A 5,558-nucleotide genomic window follows, 5' to 3' on the forward strand; every position below is an offset into this window, starting at 1 on the left:
GCTACTTCTTTTTGTGAAAGAAAGAGCCACGGGATATCTGTTAGGATTTCTATTCCCTTGTTGAAATTGTAAGATCAAGTAATGCAAGTTCAAACCCTAATCCCAAAATGCAAGTATGAACTAATAACAAGATTGCAGAATTGAGATTAAACAATGAACAGCTGTAAATACAAGGATGAAATAAGAATGCAGATGTGTACCCGGAGTCAAAATCGGACTGAAAATGTTCGGGACGGGGGCGCGGGCGCCACTGTCCTGAAAACTGCACCGGAAACTGCTGTTCTGCACTCTGGAACACTGTCGGAAAGCTGTCTGCAAGCTGTCTGTCTAGAGGACCAGGGCGCCCAGCGCCTCTGTCCCAGGGACCAAGGCGCCCAGCGCCCCTGTCCTGGCAGGACCAGGGCGCCCAGCGCCCCTGTCCCAGTCTTCTGCTCTGCAATTTGATACAGAGTGTTGTCTCAACCTTCTCTCTCCGGATTTGTATCCCGCGGCGTCGTCTGAATCCCGAAACCTGCAATGATATCCAACCCTCAAGGGAGGAGTACAAGCCAGTCTTCAGTCGGTAATCTCCTATTGTTCTTCAATGTCTTCCAAGCCCTAAGTGGATGAATGAATTTGATAGATGCTTGATAGAAAGATGTTGTAAGATGTTGAAGTCTTCAAAGATCTGCCCTTTCGCTGCATATGAAGTTCCTGAAAACAAAATTCGGATCCCTTCAAATGAAGAAAGAGAGATCTTATGTATGAAACCCTAGGTCGCAATTTCATCTTTTGGCCGACCTAGAGATTGAATATCCCACCAATTTCTTGGGGTTAAGCTTTATTTTATGATTGGATTGCGCTCCTAAAATTTCGAGAAAAATGTCCGGGACCGTGTGCACTCCGGGCGCAACGGTCCCGACAACTTTTCACCAAATTTTCAGGGCCGTCGGATATGATGATTTTAGAGAGAATCCCGAAGTTACAGGTGATTTCGAGATGTTTTGACCCCGAAACCAAGCCCCCAAGTTCGAAATAGGACTTAATTAGGGTTTTTTGATTGAGTGATGTATTGGAGGAATAAAATGCGAAGGGCGCGCTTTAGTGAAAGGGCCCAACTTTATGATGTAGAGAATGATGAAATAGGTCCTTAGACCTAATTAATTTGATTAATTAAGTGCTAAAGGAGAAATGTCATGCAGAATGTAAAATGCACTAAGGCGGGTGCTAAACTAGGTGTGAAATTGTACCACCCTAGCGAGTGCGTACAATTTACGACGCTACACCCTCCTCTCAAGGTTAGTGTAGGAAGTTGTTTCCGCTACTTTACTTCCTTACAAACACGTCGTGCTAACGTCCTGTTCGAACAAAAAGTAGAGAATCATAAAGAAAGACTTTGATATCCGTGCTATTTTACAGAAGTTAAAACTAACTAAGAAACAGTTATTATGTGAATACCAACAACAAAATAAGATGAAAGAACAAAGTAAAAGGTGAGAAATAAACACACAAAAGGTCCAAGCTATGGAGCCTCTAGCTAGTCAAGCTCCTCACGATCAACAACCTGTACACACACAAGAAAGAAAATGTTGGGGCTTGTGTTTTTGGATCCTGCCTAAGTTAGACCCTCATTTCGGTGTTTTCACCTCCATGAAAAACCCAGATAGAAGCCACGAGGGAATGCGAGATAAAGGAAATGAAGCTAAGAAACAACTAGTGCAATAAAGACTGAAGGAAGAGAAAGACTCCCCTACGGACTCCAAGATTATCCTCCAAATGATATGATGTGAATGCTGTAAAATGCTCCAAGGTTGCAACAATGGATGCCTTTGTGAAAAACCTGTAAATAATGCTCAAATGGATTGCTAGGATCTCTTGCTTCCAGATAACGATCAAAGATCCCCAAAAATGAGTTCTAATGAAGGAGATATGGGTCCTAGAAGGATAATCGACGTCGGTGTCCACATGCAAGAGTGTTACGATTCCTTTTGGGCATAGGCGTAATGCTCAAACGGCCACCTGCGGATTGTCAGATTCGTGGGATGTTAGCGCGCTGCGCAAACGTCTATGTGTCGTGTTGTAGTTCCGAAGGTGATAGGTCAACAAAGTTGGTGGAATACCAGCTTGAAGATGACAAAGCGATCCTGAGTGGACAAAAGGACAAAGATGGAAATACACGACCTCCGATGACATGGAGGAAGGTGCCATTTGTTGTGATGAATTGCAAAAGATGTGATTTTTAATAAATTAAATTTACATTCGAGTGTGATGCTTCAGGAATAATAATCATTGGAGTGTTGAGCCAAGAAGGTAAGCCTATAGCCTTTTTCAGTGATAAATTAAATGATGCCAAAAAGAAGTATAACACTTATGAAAAAGAATTCTACACTATTGTTCAAGCATTAAAATATTGGAGGCATTATCTTCTACATAGGAAATTATTTTTGATGACTGATAATGAAGCTTTGAAGTATATTAGCTCTAAGAGCAAGTTGTCCCACAAACATACAAAGTAGGCTTCATTTTTGTAAGCTTCTTCCTTTGTTGTGTAGCATAGGAATGGTAAATCTAATGTGGTGGCAATTCTCTAAGTAGAAAGCATCATTTGTTGGTTGTAATGAGCAATACACTTGTTATCTTTGATGAAATGCAATATGAATATGTATCAGATCCATATTTTGGAAAAAAAAATGCAATTCTAAGTGCACAAGATCGAATGGGTATGCATTCTTGTGAAGATTATTTGTTAGCTGGTGGGTTTTTGTTTAAGGGAGCTCAAATTTGTATTCCCTTTGGATAAAGGAGAGAAAAAATAGTAAGAGAGTTGCACTCAAGTGGACTAGGTGGACACTTTGGATGGGATAACACCTTTGAATTGGTGAATGAGAAATTCTTTTGGTAAAAAATGCGAAGAGATGTGAATAGGTTTGTTACTACTTGTAGAGTGTGCCAAATTGCTAAAGGAGGACAACAAAATACTGGCCTCTATATGCCTCTACTTGTGTTGAAGGAACCTTGGATTGATATTTCCATGGATATTGTCTTGGGACTGCCATGAACTCAAAGAGGACTCCATTCAATGTTTGTAGTGTTTAATTGTTTGTCTAGAAAATGACCCACTTCATACCCTGTAAAAAGAATAATGATGCAAGTCAAGTAAACCATTTGTTCTTTTAGGAAATAATGTGGTTGCATGGTATTCCAAAAACCATAACTAGTGATAGAGACACTAAGTTCTTAAGCCACTTTTGGAGAATCTTGTGGAAGAAGTTGGATAGTAAATTGCAATATAGTTCAATATAACAATCACAAACTAATGGTCAAACAGAGGTAGTGAATAGAATTTTGGTCAATCTATTGAGGTGCTTGGTTGGGGACAATCCTAGGCAATGGGATTTAGTTTTATCTCAAGCTAAATTTGCTTATAACTCCAACATTAATATATCTACAGGTTACTTTACATTTCAAGTTGTGTATGGTGCAAAACCTAAAGGAATTGTGGATTTGATAGATATGCCTGCAAACCCACAAATTAGCGAAGATGCTACCAATCTCGTAGAAGACATTCAAGAGATACATCAATAGGTTATGCACAAATTATAGGCCATGTTCATGAATACTATAAAAATATTGTTGATATGCATAGGATAAAACAAATCTTCCAAGAAGGGGAAATGGTCACGATTACGCAAAGAGAGATATCCTCCATGTATCCTCAAGGTGCCTATAGCAAATTGAAACTAAGAAAATTGGTCCATACCGAGTTCAAAAACTGATAAATGACAATGCTTATGTGCTTGGCCTTCTCAAGGATTTGGACATCAATCCTATTTTTAATGTTGTTGACCTCCACCCTTACTCTACTTGGATAAATGAAGATCAATTTTAATGAAGAAAAGTGTAAAAAAGAAAGCAAATATTGGACCAAACACATTTCAAAGAAGAAAAGAGAACACATTGAATGAGTGATAGATACTAAACTGGTTGCTACACGGTCTAGGACATACAAACTATATTTTGTTAAATGGAAAGGTCTTGTAGATTCATATAACACTTGGATAACAAAGATTGATTTGCTTAAGTACAACAAGGCCAATCCACTACATGATACTAAACTAGGAAGTTCAGAAATTATAAAAGATGAGGAGGATGATGCAACTATTCCTTGACTACCGTTGTATTTTCTATCACCCACTTTTATTTCCTTAATTGTGGCTATCTTTCAAGTCTTCAAAGGAGTGAATTTAGGATATTAATTGTTATTGTTTGAACTGTTGTTATTCAACATGCCTCATAGGAACCAATTTAGGGGGTTGATCTTTTTGTTAAGTAGTCATTCTTAGAATTAGTGATGGAATAATAAGGAATAGCAGGAATTGTAGGATTATATTGTTTTTGAGATGTAATTTTCAATTTGCAGAATAATGGAATTAGAATGGTGGTTTCTTGGATTATGGAGTCTATTTATTTTGTTGTTTTGTGTTCTATTTGGTTAATTTCTTTTTATATTTCGGAGGGCATGATTACTAATCTTGTTGTATTTGAGAAATATTTGCGTCAACGTCCCTTAGAGGGAGTCTTAAAATTTCATTAGTTTGAATTCAATTGAAAGGATTCTCAAGTTTTATTATCACCAACAAATAATACTCTCCTAATGAAGAAATTAATCAACATGGGAGTGAAATCTCGTAAACTCTTAAAATTCAATATCATAATCCTCAATCTCCCCATCCTTTGAAGCTCTTTTTTCAAGGGAGTAAAGTCTTGTAAACTCTTAAATTCAATATCATAATCCTTGATCTCACAATATCAGGCCCTTCACATTCACTCTTCATAAATTTACCCCCTTTTATAAAGACTTCTCTTCCATCAAATGTCTGGCTTTCAAAGATCTCCATCTTAATTATTGTTGTTTTATCTACAATGTGGATTACATCATAGATGCAACATCTTGGCCCATGTCTAGTGATTTGTAGCATTCGTCTTCCTTGCTATCTTTGACCTAGATTCTTCTCTCCTTTGTAATTAATAATATTTTTCCAAGATTCTTTAGGGTAAAATACCTTTACATCTTCATCTTCATCTCATCCATCATCTTCACCTTGTTGGTGTGAACAAGGTTATTTCCTAACTAACTTCTTAGAATGGACCTATTCACATGTTTAGTTAACTTAGGTCCTAGATGTCTTTCTAGAAGTTAGTTGTTAATGGGGTCATGTATCTCATTTACTTCTTGTGTCCTAGGTCATTTAATATTTGCTAAGTTAGTTGTCTCATGTTATAAGATTAAGACACATGTCATCATCTGGTCTAATCCCATCCCTTCACCTTGTCATATAAGCAAAGTGATAGGGAGACTACGTAGTTTTCCATCAATTAGATTTCTTGACGGTTTGTTCCTATCCCTTACGGGGTTCCAAGTCTACCCCTCTAGACTTATAAGTGCTTCCCTACCAGTATTTGCTTACCACACTCGATACAAGCTCATAAAGAAGCTTGTTTTCCATGCTCCTAGATTCTGTCACAATGAGTTGCAGAGGTGTAGGACTACCCTTGCTTACTCGCAGTCTATAAAGTCA

The sequence above is a fragment of the Cryptomeria japonica genome, chromosome 6 (assembly GCF_030272615.1).
Source record: "Cryptomeria japonica chromosome 6, Sugi_1.0, whole genome shotgun sequence".
In the NCBI taxonomy this organism is placed as follows: Eukaryota; Viridiplantae; Streptophyta; class Pinopsida; order Cupressales; family Cupressaceae; genus Cryptomeria; species Cryptomeria japonica.